This window comes from Cydia amplana, chromosome 8 (assembly GCF_948474715.1).
Source record: "Cydia amplana chromosome 8, ilCydAmpl1.1, whole genome shotgun sequence".
Taxonomy (NCBI): domain Eukaryota; kingdom Metazoa; phylum Arthropoda; class Insecta; order Lepidoptera; family Tortricidae; genus Cydia; species Cydia amplana.
The window spans coordinates 16824211-16842638 of NC_086076.1; the positions used below are offsets into that span (position 1 = coordinate 16824211).

Sequence of the window (18428 nt, forward strand, 5' to 3'; positions counted from 1 at the left end):
ATACATACAAATACAAAACAGTAATTTGTACGTACTGTCGAGTCCACAAACATTTTTACAAGCCAACAACTCAAAGACACGGACAATAAGGACGTGTAAATATAAGCATATACGTGATATACGTCCCACTGCTGGGCATATAAAAACATCGTGAGGAAACCTGCATACATCTACGAAGAAATTCAAAGGTGTATGTGAAGTCCCCAATCCGCATTGGGCTAGCGTGGGGACTATAACCCAAGCCCTCTCGCACATGAGAGGATCTGAAATTAAGAGCCGAAATCTCTATAGATAAATGATAGATTTTTATTGGTATTAATCATACAGCACTGTCAGTTACATATTTAACAATAATTCGTTACAAATGATAATTAATAGATTTAGATTCATATGTTGACATGACAGAAAAAAAAGTTCATAGCTGTAAATTAAATAATGTCAACAATATACATATAGGATGCGGTTAATAGCCATCAAACAGTTTTACAGATAAGATACTGCCTTTAATACTTACACTGTGTGTCCGTCTCGGCAGACCTAGGCTTTATTAATCTGACACTGCGCATCGCCGCACAAAAGGGACTTAGACTTCGCCAAGGACAGAAGTACAATCACCCGTATTAATATAAAGGAAAGCGCAAAAATCCTACTAAGGTAAACGTCCTAGTGCACGACATGCACAAATGTCCAATAGAATAGATACCCTGCTGTCACCTGCTAGTAGCTGCTGACAATTACTTAAGGTTAATTTGTGATATGTACAGTCGTTATCAGATATATCGGAGCGGCCGAGGTGCTCAAAAATATCTGAACACGATTCTTAACGCCTTGACAATAGAGGTGCAATGTGTTCAAATATTTGTGAGCGCCTTGGCCGCTCCGATATATATGACGGCGACTGTACCTACATGGACAGTGAAGAGCAGTCGGACTTACCTTATTAAGTGATTATAGGTAATAGGTAGGTACATCGGGAAATGTGAAAGTTATGTGTGTTTGAAAACTTTGAAATTTAGTACCTTCGCTGCGGCAATTAGTGTAACTCATAATTAAGCATACTTGATACTTTGCATGGGGTCGAGGGGTCGACGCTATACCGCAGTAAAAAAACGGCTAAACTGATTTCGATGAAATTTGGTATATTGATATATTTGTCCCACCGTAACCGGATTTTTTGCTGAAACCGAAGGTTCGGTTTTGCTCTAGTTGAACCTTCGGCCGACACATGATTTTTATGCCGAAACCGAAACTTCGGTCGGACACTAATAATAGGTAGGTAATAATTAAAACGGTGATTGCTTTGCAAAGGTCGTGTCAGATATTTTTGCGAGCTTTTCCATATTCGATACTTAAAAATACATAGGTATTTAAACTGGGGGGCTTCCAGTAGACCGGAAAGGCGATGCGATCCAAGGGGGGTCGGATACAAAACAAATTCCAAGAGGGGACGAGGCTGCAAAACTTTGGGGTATTATAAGAAGTAGCGGCTACGAAAGACAACCTGAATCAGCATTCTAAATGAGTTGCGATGTAGTTATTAGGTAGGGTCCTACTTAACACCTTCGCTTCGGCAATGTGTAACTCGTAATTTTATGGGGTTTTTCGACCGCAGTGAAGGTTTAAAAACCTTATAATTCAGATTGCACATAGATGTGTAGGCATCCAAGTTCTCATATCAGAAAACTGGAACTAGGACTAATAGCGTTTTTACACATTCTCCCTTTTATTTAATCAATAGACATAGGTAATATACTAAAAGCGAAATGGATTAATTGTTACGTTACCGTAAAATGGGGTGAGTAGGGTTCGCGGGGAGAGTTGGGTTATGAATGGGGAGAGAAGGGTTGAAAGGGGGTGAGATGGATTTTTAAGGCTACTGCTACAAAAATAATGTATTCCAATTTAAAATGGAGCTATAGTAATACTAATAATAAAAAACAATCGATACAACATTCTTCCAAAATCACCTTTGTATGAAAACCCAACTCACCCCAAATACGAGGGACTACGGGGTGAGGTGGGTTTTCCTGTTTATCGTCAAAGTTATGAAATAAAATAAACCCAAAATAAAATAAAAACTAAAATACAAACGTCCGGAACACTTATTATATACACCATTCAGTTTGCATATGTAAAAATAACATGTAAAAAAACCATTAAGATATTTAAAATGCATGTTCAAGAGTTTAGAGGTTCCCCAAATCCCCAATCACAGATCACCAATTCACCACTGACAACAAACCGTGCCATAAACTAGGTGCTTGAACCAAATTAAATGGAATAACTCGGAAGGCTAAGGAGTTATAAAAAAATAAAGCTAAAAACTACTAAGATGTCCTAGTGCAGAGGTTCTAGACCACAGTTTGCAGGCTTTGTGGGTGGGACCGGGCATCGTCCTGAACCGGCGCGGCGCGCGCGCGCCGCCGAGCGCCAGTCTCACTCGCGCGCCACAGCTCGCCCGGACACCACGAACGAACGACCGCCGTGTGCCGCCGGTGTCGTATTACCGACCTAAAAATACCCGCGAGCGCGATCGCCTTTTACAAACTGCGCGTTGTTTTGAACCAGTGATTGACAGTGCCAAGTGAAGAACCACTAAACAGCGATATCAAACGTGAGTATTTATAAAATATTAAATCCTATTACCACATCGGTAATTAAGCAGAAGTTGGTTTCGGAGAATAGCTAGTGCTAAATTGGGAGTAAGCTTCAGGAAATTCGAGATGCTAGGTAACTATATTAATTTGCTAGCCGAGCCGATATTTATGTGTGTGGCGTTAATCTGATCTATTTGCGTCCGATCTTTCAGCACCATGCCGTTGACCGAATTTAAGTTATTTTTTATTGAATAACCTGAAATCTTAATTTCCTGCAGTTCTGTTCAAAGTTTTAAATAAGTTTCAGTGACAATTTAGTCATCAGTACCTAACGTAATCATGATTAATCCCAATATTAATGCTACGTGTCCAGGATTAATGTGGCACAGACAAAATGCGATAGCTTGCCAAGAATTGCAAAATGCAATGGTAGCCGATCAGTTTAAGTCCTGGCTAGAACGCAGAGGGACGCCTGTGACGACATCTATGACCGCAATTTTGTTATTCAGTGGTAGTTAAAGCCAATTTCACTCACCTCTGTCTGAAAGATCAATCATGAAAAGTCGCTGAAATAACAACATTCTCATAGATCTTGACTGCCAAATTGCCAATCAAGGAGTGTACAATGTCAACCTTACCTTACCCAACGGAATGATCTGAACATATTTCAGGAAATGTTTTTGAAAAACAACATGAAGGTTAAATTCTTGGCTGGTACGTACGGAGGAAAACCACGGTAAAATGTAATTTACAGCTGGTTACCTAACATAACGCTATAATTTCTATGTAAATCAGCTGATATAAATATTTTAACATTTAAATTCACGCAAATTTGCAACATCCAGATGCAAAACAACTAAACGTTGTAATAAAACGCGAATGAATTGATAAACAACAATACATCACTTAGAACCTGTTGTAAGCATCACTTAGTCATGAATAGGTACTCCATGAATTATATTTATTAGCAAAGGATTACATTGCCGTGTTATGTATGTCACATGTAATTCAGTGAGATGGGAATTTTGTGTACGTAACTACGTAAATTACGTCCAGTCCAGTTGGGCTGCCGCCAACCTATGTCTACAAGTTCAATGTCTACAAATTGTACATGTTTTTTTCGTAATTTTCTCGGGAAAATTATGCTGTAGTTGTTCATTTGGTAATCCGAAACAAAACTCGAATAGAAACAGCATTAGGTAAACGTACTGGTTCTCGACGCGGTACCAGGTACCAGTCTACCAGTACATATCATCTTGAAACTTAAGTCATTGTCAATAGAGATGACAGCAGGTGTCATCTCATTGGGCATTAGCATGTCGAGCACTAGTACGTTTACCTTAATATCTGGTAGACTCAAAACTTTCAGGAACCCAAAAAAAGAGAAAGATATTTTCGTGATTCGTGTCGAATTTCCAATAAGAAGTAATAAGAAACACCGCCAATTTTTCATAAAGTCTCTCAAAACAAGTTTATTGTTTCGTTCCGCCAATGCTTTGTGCATTATTATCCAATGAGTTTTGTTCATTCAGAGGTGCAAAATCAGATCGCAAAATTGAAACCGGTTGGTGCCATAGGTGCTTACCCGAACCTTGGACCGCGGAGGCTGCATTATTGTGTTCAGAGTCATTCCTAAGCAATAGCTAGTACCTGCAGCTATATACCTTTATAATTACACTGAAGGGAAAATTCTTCACTGGACCTTGTAAAAATATGGCGGGGTCGTGACAAACCTTGGACTCCTTATCACATCTTTGATTCATCGTTGAAGAATTCAGTATTTTTTATTACTGTTTCGTTAAGATTTTATCGCTGGCAGTAACATTCAGTTTCATTAACAACTTTTACGTAATTTCTGGGTTTTGTAAAGATCTGGCAGCTTGCGTTTTGCGATAATGTAATTATGACAGATGTAGTTTGGGAAGTAAAACCGGTGCTTTGATCTCGAATTGTTTTTAATTCGGAGTTATGTTTTAGGCCAGTCCGCTATAGTTTTTTCCGCTGTTTTTCTAATGGGATAGACCACTCATACCTTATTCATCATACCTTAGTACTAAGTCGATCCTTAATAGTATAGCGGCCCCAAACCTAACTAAGCTACTATTAAGTACTGCAAAAGCACACGCCTTACCAACAACCAACCGTTATACCATACCAAACACTTGACCGACCAACCACCGCCAATCCTGCCAACCATAGCTACCAACCGAGTAAATTGTTTTGACTGTAAGTGGTATGATTAACGTCGTAATTTGTTAACAATTTCCCTAGAAGGTAAAGTGCTGCTACTGCAGATGTGGTGTAGGATGTAGGTGTTGTTAAAAGCAGGTGGCAATACCTATGTTAGTGCAAAAGACGCACGGGATGTACATAACCAGGTGCTCTGCACTATAACACATATTCCGACTACTTACTTACCGGAAGCAGAACAAAGAATCATACGTTTGTTAACTTCGTTGATAATTAATACAAAAAAAAATACAAAAATACAAAATCGTTTATTTGTCCAACATATAGTACATAAGGTATAGTAATTCATTAGGTATTCGTTTTTCGTCTGGTTCCTTAAAAAAATCAACGTTAAAAAAATATTCTGCTAGTTGCTAAGCCTCCGGGACCAACAAAATTCCTTTTTCTGAGGACACGCATAAGTAAGTGCCTAAACTTAGAGGTATCTTCCGGGGATGACCTGATGAATGATGGCGTAAGTTAGCGTGTTTCGAACAATTTTCAGTATTTTCAGCATTGACGCCACACAGAACATGAGCCTGAAAAAACATAAAATATTTTCTATAAAATAGGTAAGGTAAACGTACTGGTACTCGACGTGGTCCCAGTACATGTCATCTTGAAACTTAAGTCATTGTCAATAGAGGTGACATGAGGGTGTCATCTGTTGGGCATTAGCATGTCGAGTACTAGTACGTGTACCATACCTTAGCGTTCTCTTTATGCATGTATAATTGTTTTCATAGATACTTTAGATACATATATACCTATATGCATACCTGTACAGTTTGAGTTGAGGTAGGCACATATACCTACAAAATTTTTGACAGAATGTCAGTAAAAATGTACCCATTGAATGTCAACATCTATAAAATTTCTCAAAATATTTATGTCGCTATGCTGCATATGTACTTATATTAATAGCAGCGATTGATAGGTGGAACAGGCATGCAGGGCGATAGACCAAAACTTGAGTCGATGGACACTGACATATAATTTTTATTACCATTCTCTTCGCATAGAATCTGTCGTATTGTAATTATTAACTTGCGAGTTCTAAATTAAAAACGTAAAATCATAGTCTGTGTTCAACGTTAACATCTTTATAAAATTTCTCAACATAGAATCAGGTATGCCGGTATGCTGCATATAGCAGCGATGGGTGATAGCACATGGCGGGGCGATGAATCGGGCCGTGATAGCAGGCCGGTCGGACGGGTCTCGGGCCTCGGGTCTCGGGTGCAACAACCCAAACTCGGGCTTGCGCGGGCGCACGTGAAAACAAGCAAAGGTAAACGTGAAATTACATTTTGGGAAATTGGCGTGAATTTTATTGACTGTTTGCGACTTTGTAAGATGTTGGTGGTTGAGATTTTGGTTGTCGATCGTGTCCTTAGAAAGTGCAGCTGTATTGGATATTTAAGACGTAGATACTTACGGTTTCATATTGGATAGTATATTATTTATATTAATTAGAAGTTTACAGATTTGGTACAGGATTAGTTAAGATAGAAATAATATCTTTATTTGACTAAAACCAATTAAGTAAGAAAACCTTTAGGTAGGTAGAGATATTATTAACAATACCGCATTATTTAACTTTTTGTTTCGTTTTAACAATTTTTGTAACCGGATAATTAGGCAATTATTTGATTATTTGGCGAAAATAACTGAAAATCAATATCACCTATGTATTTTGTTCGTGTTTGTAGAGGTCTGCACGCATTCGTCGAAAGTAAATAAAGGATTACTCAGTTTCGCATTAAGAACAAAGAATAATAAGGAAAAAGGAAATGCAAATTTTAAAGAGGTTCTTTATGTCACTTCAATATGAAATACCCACAACAATAGGTACCTTATACCTATGATGTAGGTTACTCATTGATTTACACATTATTTTACGATGTATAAATTAAATTGGTAGAGGTACTCACATAAATAAACTCACGTGGACAGCAAGTGTGGGTCGAAAAGTTGACTAGGCCTACTTATCTAAGTATATAATACTTAATGCCAGTTATAAAAACCTCTCGTGAGTTACAGGCCAAGCGACATGTCCGAAACGTTGAGGTAAACCCTACAGCTGTGACATGCCTATACAGTTTGCGTTTCGTTTGTAATAAGCTCACACGCCTCACACGGAAATAGCTAGGTAGATGGGGAGAAATAAAACAAAATACATTTACTTAAGAAAAAATGGAAATCTTGCCCCGAAGCGGTAAATTTTAAATTTTTTCTTTATTGTAAAAAAAAATTAGTAGTTACCTATCGTTTGCCGACATATATACATATGCTTGATAAAAAAAAAGATGATAACAAAACGTTATGTACCTATTTACGTACCCACGTAAAACGCAGTTAACTGAAAATTCGTAAAACTAATTACAAACAAATAAGGTTCACAAATGGTCAGCAAACACCTACGCTGGGGTCTTTCTTTCGACCCCATACCGCAGTGAAGGTGTTAAGGGTGTTGATATTATAGTTCGTTTTTTTAGCATTAGAAATAGGTAAGGTGTCTTTACGTTTTAAAAATATATAATTGCAAATATGTAACAATTATGAATCTAATACGATCATTTATATTCTTCTGCTTTCATAAGTAATGTCATAATCATTTATTTACAAACAAGATATATACAGTGTATTACTAAAAGAAATTAAAAACTAGCTTAAATCTAAAATAGGCCCTTGAGGCAAGGTAAGTAATAGTTACTGATTTTTAAAAAGCGTTTTTCAATTAAAAGACATGTCAAGATCGCTTACCTTCTTTCTAATGCTAAAAAAACGAACTATAATATAAATATAAACAAACCATTTTAATTTTATAGCTTCATCGCTTCATCTAAACCAACGGCCAACGATATGCTTGCCGTGCCGTGTAACTTAATTAGAGCTTAAAATCATAAAAAATAGCTTTACTTTATCACTACCCCTTTCAAGATTCTTTTTATCGCCGATTCACCTATGTGTTATGTTATGTTATTAAAGTTTGTAAATACACGGCAGATATGTAGGTATCTATCTAATCTTATCTTTCTCCACGTGTGATGTGAACATGATTTCATTTATAAGAAATCGGTTTCGTAATTAGTTGATTACACCTTATTATCTTAATTAACTGGGGACCTAGCGAATTGACAATCGTTGACAGAAAGCACCAATCGAAACTTATATATATATAGTTGGTCAAACCAATTTGTCAGTCAGTAAGAACCAGGAAAACTATACTTTATCCTTTTCTTCTGGATGCTAGTACTAGTGTAAGACAAAGATAGTATGATTCTATGTTTGAAATGAGACAGTCCTTTGACAAACTATACCTAGTCACATGACTTTACGTAAGTAGGTACTTATACTCATCTTATGTTCGATTGTCATCTAAGTATATATAGTGTAAATACGTCAATCACTAAGCGCCAGCGATACCTATACATAAGTAAGTATAGTAAGTCTAGGTATGTCAATAGTTACCCGTATGTTACATAGATAGGTAGGTAATTAATTGTTTCTTTTAACTCAACAACATCATGCTTTGTAATAAAAACAGCATATACTTATAGAAATATTTACTACGGTTTTAATAAACACACCTACTTTTTTTCTATTATTTACATAAAAATTAACATAGTGGTACTACTAAACTAAATTAATAACTAGCTTAAATCTAAAATAGGCCCTTGAGCCTAGGGTTTGCAAGATCCGTCAATTTTTCGGATCCGGATATTTCGGATATTAAAATTTGACGGATCCGGATATCCGAATAATTCGGATAATACGGATCTGTATCAAGAAAGGTGACGAAATTTACAACTTACATACAAGGAACAGCTAGTAAAATGTAAAATGTTCATATTTTAGTCAATTACATTAATAATTATTATTATTATCTCAAAACGATATAAATATGTATAATAAGATATTCAGTGTAGTCTTAATTAGGTATTCCTATTAATAATATTATGCATTTTTTTAGGAGGCCGTACTCGATTTGTAACCGAAAACGCCAAAAATGAAGTAATTAAAGCAAATTTATTTCTATATATCTGCTCAGAAGAATTAATTCTAAAGGTGCCTAAAAACACCGCTTTAACTTCGGCGTTTTTTCTTAAATTTGCCATTATAAGCTCACAAAATAGAGAATGGAGAAAAAGTTACATATGTACTTTTATTATTTTATACCGGTGTGGTGTGATATAATTTATACTATTAAAAAACGTACTTCCTTTACCTTGGTAAAATAGCTATACCTTCAGTCGTTCGACTGAGAAAAATGGCTTAGAAAAAGTATCTAACTCATTTATTCAGTCCCCATTACAACAATCTTCCATTATAGGTATATATAAATCCAGTTAATTACTGCAAAATAATGTAAAATTACTTCAAAAGTTTCGGGAAATTGAGAAATTTGGGCTACAGCTTCTTAATAACGAGAAAAAAAAAACAATATTAGTTACTCAGCAGCACATCAAGCACATGTTATTTATGTTAACAGAAGACTGGGAACCGACACGATAACACAAAAAAGTCACTGATAACAACACGCACAAGCACTAATGATGTTCCAGGTAGACGACCCAAAGGCGACTGAGCGAAAACCTGATAACAATTACTTTAAAACATACAAATATTTACCCTTATTCCATTCAGGAGGCATGCAGGTACCTCGTTTTAATACTGTTACTGTTACTACTGTTTAGTTTAAGCAATATTTGTATTTATTTTATGACGTTATCGCGTACCAATAACGCGACCAATGCAATATTTAACGGATCCGTGAAATCCGAAATATCCGGATCCCATGAGACGTCGGATTCGGATCTTAGATTTGACGGATATCCGGATATTTCGGATATCCGGATATCCGGATCTCAAACCCTACTTGAGCCTTTTGAGGCGTTGTACCAAGGATGCTGACGGCATTTCCACACCTACTTTAATATAGGTAAGTAAATGGAATACAGCCAGCATCAAAATTATCGGATCAGAGGGGCTACGGCGAAAATCGAAATTAGACATAAAAATGCCCGCAATTTGCGAACTTCGATTTACGCGGTCATAGCCCAGACTACACGTCAAAAGTAGGTATCTACCTTTCTTTAATAGCTTAACAAAAATATACACGTCCCTGTATGTAGAACAAACAAGACCTTAGTAGATATTTAATTATCACGAACTGTTTGGAAAATAATTCCAGGATGGCAGGTACTTTTGGAGCGATAATTGTTTCATCCGCTATACTATTGATGTTGACTGTAAAATGCCAATAAGTTAAGATTTAGGCTTCATCTCGGTCTAAATATAGGTAATAACCGGAATTTCGAATGTGAACGCATTTCTGGGCGTGTCCGTTTAAATCGGAACACTTCTGATAACACGGCAAACACTGTTTATTCAACAACTATAGCAAAATAACTCGTGAGGTAAAACTCATACCAATTTATCTAAATTCCAAACTGCCCCAAGTCAACCTTGTTTTCCAAGAGAATATAATGCTACGGCAATGAATTTATATTCTATAATTGCATGCATTTCAGCTTTTAGGTTTTTTTTACACATTTTCCTTACGATGAGTGTGCGATGACGCTTTTTATGAGGAATATGAAATCATTTGCTTCTGAAACTGAAACTTATTCCTTGAAATGCTAAGTATGCGTACCTAGACGTACATGAGTTTGTTGTTTTTGTTACTTCCAGATTTTAATTGTTTATTTAACACCTACTTATACAGGTTGTTAAATCCAATATTCCAAATGTAGTTGGGAGGAAAAAACTAAAGCTATAACTAGTCTGTTAGTTTTTTTTCAAAAGCTGATGAGAAAGTTGCATTTTATCGACAAGAGTGGCAAAGTTATTTGGCGCATATTTTTCTCCTCGTGATGTTTGAAATTGTTAATGATAAGTATTTATTTAACAGCGTTTGAATTTAATTTTTTTTTGGTCTTTTAATAAATTTTAAAGTAGAAAAATTAGTGTCTTGGGTGTATGTATTTTCCATTTTTAAATTTATTATATAAGCAAAATTTAGCATCGTTCGTAGACGTTCCTGCTTGTGAAAATTTAAATTAATTTTTAATGTTTTATCGTTAGTATCTTCCTCGCGTCGGTTTAGTGTTTTTTTTTATTTCACTCGGTAGGTAAAGCAATGTTTGTTTAACCCTCTTGCCTTGAAACCCTCACAACGAAGTTTTCACTATTAGAACCACTCGCTATGTCCGTAGTTCCATTCTGGAATCTTTTGCTTGCTCCGGTATCAATATTAGCACGAGCGGTCAAACAACAACTTTGCCTCTTTGTTAAACAAATAACTATTTCTCCACTTGGCTTGTTGTTATTGTCACCGACTGAAAAACTTGTCAATTATAATTATCGTGCTTACTCATTGTGTTTAGTAGCAATCTGTGTCTGAGTCACAATGTATCTGACTGTTTACGTCAAAATTAGCGGGGATCGTCAAATTCGGATACCGATATGATTTTGGCAGACGAAAATATGTTTCGTAATTTCCAATACTAAGTGCGACTCGGCGAACGAATACATTTTTATTACTTATACCTATTTTATGTTTTATATTAAATTTACGTCTTTTAAGAGCAAAGTTGTTTTAAATATGTAAGTATGTACATATGTACCTACCTTATCATTATCAAATAAAATCTCAGTTTTGTTTGGTATTATCATATCAAGTATCAAGTGCATCGTTATCATACAAGACACGCGCTTAATGATTTATTTGTTGTCTGCTATATTTATCCGACTAACGATAATTAGACACCTATGCAATATATTCTTATATTTTTGACATCAATGCAAACTTATTATGTAATTGTCTTTCATGAAATAAATCATCTATCTATCTATGTTTTAGGGTACCTCAAAAGGAAAAAACCGTTTAGAAACGGAACTCTTATAAGATAATTTGTGCGTCTGTCTGTCTGTCCGTCTCAGCCTATTTGCTCTGAAACTACTGGACCCCTTGTTGTAATTTAGTAGGTACACATATGTACTCTCTTGCATATTCGAGCGATATAGAGGCAGATAACGAAATTCCGAATTTCGTGTTTCGCGGTAGACCCTCTGACATTCTCCCTTTTTGAGAGCCGCTAGTGTGCAGAGGGAGAGGGGCTACCGCGAAAACCGAAATTCGCAAATTGCGGGGATCTTTCTCTTTTACTCCAATCAAGGCGTAATTAGTGAGACAGAGAAAGATGCCCGCAATTTGCGAAGTTCGAGTTTCGTGGTTATAGCTCAGACGTTTTCATTTCCTAGCCATATGTTTAAATATGGCATGTTCTTGGCTTTCAGTTTAGTAGTCCATTGTTATTGGTGCAATGCGATGAGTCAGTCTAGCCCCAGGCCTAAACCTGGTATTACTCATGTAGTCATACCTACATGTAGTTATACCAACAGTAATCCAACTGACCAATGTTGACCCTTAAGTCCTTGCAGTAAGGTTTAAGAACAGTCAACAAGGTGTACGATCGTATATGTTACATAAGTATGTGTGGACTAATGGACGTGAATGGGCTCATTGTTTAGCGCGATACTGTTAAAAATAGTCGAAAGTATTATGCGTAGGGTCACTTGTCGAACATTGAAACAATCGTACACAGTGAAACTTTGCGATATCTCGGAAACTAGGTGTTATCAGCTAGTGCCGTCTGTCAAGCAAGGGCAGGCTCAGGGACCCCCAGCACCTCCCCAATACGCGAGCGCGCCTCGGAGAAGGAGCACGTTGCAACGAGCGTTATTGTGAATTCGTGCGACAAAAGTAATATTTTTCATTCATGTTTCGCAATTTTTTACCAAGATATAGAGTCTAGTTTGGCGTTATTTAATTTTTTGTTGTGTTCTATGTGTATTAAAGTTACTTTGGATCTAATTATTTTTAAATTTCTTTCACTCTTTGGTGCAGTTTTTTTAAATTGTTTCAAAAAACACCCCCTAATCTCACAATGAAACATTTTTATGTAGTAAACAATGAAACATGATGTTCACTGAACACCAGTAATAGTACATAATGAAACAAACTCATTATTTTTTTAATTAATTAAAGTCGTATGTGCGAAATTTGTGAAACTAAAATACCATGAAAGATAATAATTTGTCTATCATATGACAAAATATAAGATACTTAACTTTAGAAATGGCTGAGATAGGATAGTTTATATGTTGAATGTTTCATTGATGGCAAGGTTAAGGTCACATGTCTTACAATGAAACAGTCGTTTTTAAACACTATGTTGCAAGAAAGTGTATGATATCAAGCATGGAGATGCTTAAAACCCTCCCGCGTCCACCTAGTTGGCAGTCATGCTCCGTGGACATAAAAGGCGCCTTTCTCACAGCATACCGTAAGTGCCGACCAGATTTTCGATTCACAATGAAACTTAGGTGTGCGTACAATGAAACAAGTCTTTCGCTTTTAGATATTTCAGCAATCTTATAACGATTCCATATTTCGGAAACCTTTTAAATAACAAATTTCAGCCTACCACTATTTTCTCCTTTCCTTTCTCATTAATTGATTGACTGGATGTATATGTATTAATGTAACTTATTTATTACAACGTTTCAATGTTTATTAAGAATGTTTCATGGTAGACTATATATATATTACATCTGTTTCACTGTAAAAATTAGGGTGTTTCATTGAAAACATGCACAAGTACACAATGAAACAAAACTAATTTTTCAAAAAAAGCTTTATAATACAGAAACTGTTAAAAATAAGTAGAAACCAAGAACGCCATATGATAGCCAAATAAATTGTTTATCTTCATATGAAATATCACACTCATAACTTTAAAAACACCAGAGATAGGAAGGCTTGAACTTTTAGTGTTTCATTGATCAACAACCTACCCTACTCTCGTATGCCTGCTTGGATAACGCTAGCTCATTTGGGGAAAATATTATTTGGTAAAAAAGTCAGGTCAAATTCGTTATTTATATAGGTATGTATAAATCAACTCATTCGACGGCTCACTAAAGATGTAATAATTTAAAAACGCTTATATACGTATGTTTTCCATACGTATAAATAATTAAAGAAAGTGTAGATATCATTGTGACCTAAAGAAGTGTCATCAATATTTATTTTGGTCATTGACACAGAATTCTATTTTAATATTAAAATGACAACTTGAGTAATGGTCGCGTTCAATCTGCATATTAATGAGCCTATGTTTAGAAGTTTTGTAGTAAAAACTGGCAAGCACTAAGAAGCAATTATGAACTCTAACTATGACACATAAAGTTCTATTTCCTGAAACGTTGCGCTTATGCTTTGTTGTATATGTGTCAAGTGTCATGCATTTCAAACTGCATAAAAATGTCATCGGTATCATCACGTTCTTAAACAGTCTATTTTTCGTCGTAGGCAATATTATTCTAAATAGATTTGTTATCACTTACTTTTTATTGTACCTATTCTCGTGGGTTTTGTCACGGTAAATGTAATTAAAATGGTATCTGCCAGTTTTACCGGTTCACCGAATTTCGTCTAGGCCAGGCGACAGTGACGTTTCAGTGGTCGTGTGCAAAAAAATGTCACAACCGTGGCCATGGTCAAAGTCATCTTCGGACCGTATAAGTACTTCCTATCTATCCCTCTCCGGGAAATCGAATGCTCTAATCAGGTATAGGTACTTGTTTGCCGGGACGCACGCGGACTAATGCTGATAGCGACATTAGCGACCCCGGCCGTGACCACTACAAGACGGAGCCGGCATGCGATGGTGTACCCCGGACTAGGTGGGATGCGTAAACGCATTTCCCCAACATTAAAAAAGCGTACTTGTTCGCTTGAACGTTCGTGCAATACAATTTTAAATCGGTCAGTTAACTGATGGTGCCTACTCGTATAAGCGATTGATTATAACGGCCAGTTAAATTCGCGATTCATAAACATGCCAATACCGCACCGAGATCAATCGTGCACATCCGTTCTGGGCTGCAGTCTTCTGACAATCGAGACTGTATCCTTAGTCATTATACTCGGGTCATGGTTGTGGCGTCATCGTCTGGAGGAAGGAGGAAAAATGTAGGTAACAATACTGGGTTTGTCATTTGAATAAAATATACCGCCAAGCTATATACAATAAATAACAATATTTAATAAACCATTAGATAATGTAAATTGTGTAGGTGTACTTCGTTTATTCCAGAAACTATGTTTAGAGCGGCATTATATGTATTGTTAACAGACTATTTGTAATCCTTATTGCAATGGCATAAGGGCTATCATCAATCATTTAAGATGTAGCAGCTGTATGTTTATCATTTGTGACTCTTCAAAAGCGCGTTCAATCTGGGTCATTAGACCGACAAAAATACTGCATGAAAAGTCCATAGTCCTTAAAAAATACGAGTATTAAATCGTCCCAAACTTAAACTGTAGGTAAAACACGTATAACACATATATATTTATAATAATAATAAGTTAATTATAACTTTGAATTACACTGTAAATAAATGCGGTCATACAGCTAATAGGTACCTACCTAAATGCAAAGGTTAAGATTGTGTCAGCTTCGGTTTCATAAGGCGAACTATATGCTTGTTTGCCACCACAGTGGTAATTACGACTTTCTAGTCTGCAATAATGCATAGTTCGATAAAAACCATGCTCACTCCTTGACCCCAATATGTTTAAGCTGAGATATATATATCCGGGTTTGCATAGAGATATGTTTAATCGAAAATATTGGTTGGTTGCCAATGATTAGCCTATTTATGATATTGCTATCTGGTAGAACTCCTAAAAAAACTGTAAAAATATGTTTAATTTAATATAAATAAATAAATAAATATTGGGGGACATCTTACACAGATCAACCTAGCCCCAAACTAAGCAAAGCTTGTACTATGGGTCCTAGGCGACGATATACATACTTGTATAGATAAATACATACTTATATGCATAGAAAACATCCATGACTTACATATAAATGTAAACATGCATGAACTGGATAGTATGTGGGCTGCAACAAGTCGCAAAATGAACAAAACACAGCAAAAGAAAACATCAAAAAATTTGAATGAAGTTTTTAAATACTGCTACTGCCGGGGGTGTCGGGATGCTAGAGTCTGTGCGGAAAGAGAAGAGTCGTGGAATGTATGTGGCCCCCATACATTCCACGACTCTTCTCTTTCCGCACAGACTCTATATACGTACCTATTAATTATCTATTCATAGTTGGTAATTCAGTTTCTCTGATTTAGTGATATGTATTAGTATTTCGACCGTTAAAATTTACTCGTATTTTATTTACATAACATTTGACGACATTGATGTGGAAACCCTAAAGTGAGCTTGACTCACACACACTTTGCCTTCAATTACCACATATCATTCGACACAACGAGGATCTTGCGTAAAACTACGGCTGTGTCATGACAATTACCTATCGTATTTATCAAGATTTGTTTACTTGGGAAAAACCGTTCAATTAAGAATGATATAATGTGTGCGTTCACCTAACAGTTAACAGTCCCTGAAGTCTATGGTCTGTGGATGTGTATAAAATATAAATAGTTCAAGGAATGCAAAATGCGCGTTGACTAGTTATTAACAACCTATTCGTTGCGACCCTCACGCGGATAGTTGTGTTTCGAATCACCGTCATTTTTTAGAGCTGTCAGTAGATTTTGATGATGTTTTTACTTTTTACCAAATAACCACTAAAGTAAAAGGCATCAAAGTACATGTTGCTAATACTAACAATCAATTTGTATTTACGAAAGTGACGCCTTAAAAAAGCTTATACATATAATAATGATTCAGGAAGCTTATACTAAAGAGAAACTCAATTCATTTGCCATATGCCCGTGCTATAAAAAAGCGCCGAAACACCTATAGCAAAGGTACTTAACCTATAATGTAAACAAAAGTATCAGGGCGTGATTTCGTAATATCGATCGTCGCTTCAGACTTCAGACATGCCCAATCGTATATCACGCATATCATTTTGAGTGCTATTTTATTAAAGCAAAGTGTTATCAGCGCTCAGCCGTCACAACCGTGGCCGGGAGCCAAAAGTTTCGCAACCGTATTATTTTTACCCAAGGTTCTCTCTTTGCGTTTTGGAGGTTATTGACACACTGTATTATACAATGTGTTATCCAATATTTTTGTATATGGGAGTGAGGGTTAGAGGTCATTTGAGCGAAATGTCAACTCAGTCATATTGTAGCAGCCCAACTTGCAAAATATCGCTCGCTGAGCGCTTTCTCGCTTGCATCCGAAAAGAGCACAAGTTTGTTTTATCGGAAAATCTTATTAATGGTTAATAGTTTTTACGTTTACGTTGAAGTGATTGCAGCAGCATTGTCTACCCAACCAGAGGGGAAACTTGTCCCTGTTAGGTTGGTCGGGCTACCCCCTCCAGTCATCATCAATGACCGGTACCTATACACCTTAACAAAGTTGCTGTGGCGATAATGTAGACTCATGCAGATACGGTTGTGATGGTTATTAAAGTTATTATATGAACACTATCACCTATGCTATCACTAAGATATGTTGTATCGAGTTTCCGATAGGTAACGTTTAAAGTTGCAAGTGTTGCCAAGGATAAAATTTTTCACACAATTTTTTTTTTTTTTTTTTTTTTTAAGTTCACACGCATTTTGAATCAAAGGTCGTGTAAGTCCTCTGGATTTGCAAGGGCTATTAGGGTACGGTGTATACGCTTACCTTAAACTTTTAAGTCGTACCCGTCGTACCCGTACCTACGCTCATTTTCCACTGTCAAATTTACGAAAACATAGAAGCCACGTTGCTGACAGCGTGAAACGGAACGGATAGACGGGGCCGTCTGCTCTCTTGAATGTTAACGAAAATAAAGCGAGGTTAAATTTAATAAATTTAGGTAAATTTACTGAGCTTTACGTCACAGTGACGTACTTTCGTGTAAAAACTTCTCCGCTACAGCGGACGTAGAAGATAGCGCTAACAATAACTGTCATTACCGTCTATATCTACGAGTAGGTGAACTCAAACTTCATATTTTGACGAAGTTACACCCAGGAAAGGAACACAGGTTGTTCCACTCCAATCACCTCCATGGATTCATGTTTAAATAGAAATATACTACTTATAGCTATATCTTTAGGTCATGTCTAGGTACATACCATATCGGACCAAACCCGTCATTGCGAAAAAAATTGGCTGTTGTATACCTAATATTGCTGTCACAATTAGAATTTTCATTGTGAGATTGTGACAGCAAAAATTTTTCACGATTTTGAGGTTGGTCTCGTATTGAAAGATATCCAGTACGACCTGTAGGTACTTCACCTTACAGAGGACTAAAAGTATGAAAAAACGCCCTGTATAATGTGAATAATAAGATGAAAACTTAATAGTAGGTACCTACCTATACAAAATAAGTAATACAAATACGGCAAAATAAGTACTTTACCGGTCTTTGATCCAGGGTGAAGCCCCAAAAATGCAATGTAAAATATTTATTTGTAGAATGAGGAATGCGTGCTAAAAGTGCCCGCCGTTAAAAGGTTTCTTTAAGCATTAGTTATTTGCACAGCGACATACCGCTCTGCAGTACGTAATAACAAAAACATCTGTCTCATGCAACG

General features: G+C 36.3%; 2 protein-coding genes across 6 annotated transcripts in view; one reads left to right on the forward strand and one right to left on the reverse strand.

Annotated features, from left to right (window-relative positions):
* Positions 1–18428, reverse strand: part of LOC134650153 (iron-sulfur cluster assembly 1 homolog, mitochondrial) — a 146878-nt gene that overhangs the window by 14146 nt on the left and 114304 nt on the right. The gene's annotated exons all lie outside the window — the stretch shown is intronic.
* The window catches only part of LOC134650127 (PDZ and LIM domain protein Zasp), a 70521-nt gene continuing 54513 nt past the window's right edge, over positions 2421–18428 (forward strand). For 2 of the 5 annotated variants that reach the window (XM_063504966.1, XM_063504967.1), the window contains exon 1: positions 2426–2614. The gene's annotated coding sequence lies outside the window, so the exon portion shown is untranslated. Of the gene's footprint in view, positions 2615–18428 lie in introns of all 5 variants that reach the window. The other 3 variants (XM_063504962.1, XM_063504963.1, XM_063504965.1) reach the window with 3 other exon arrangements.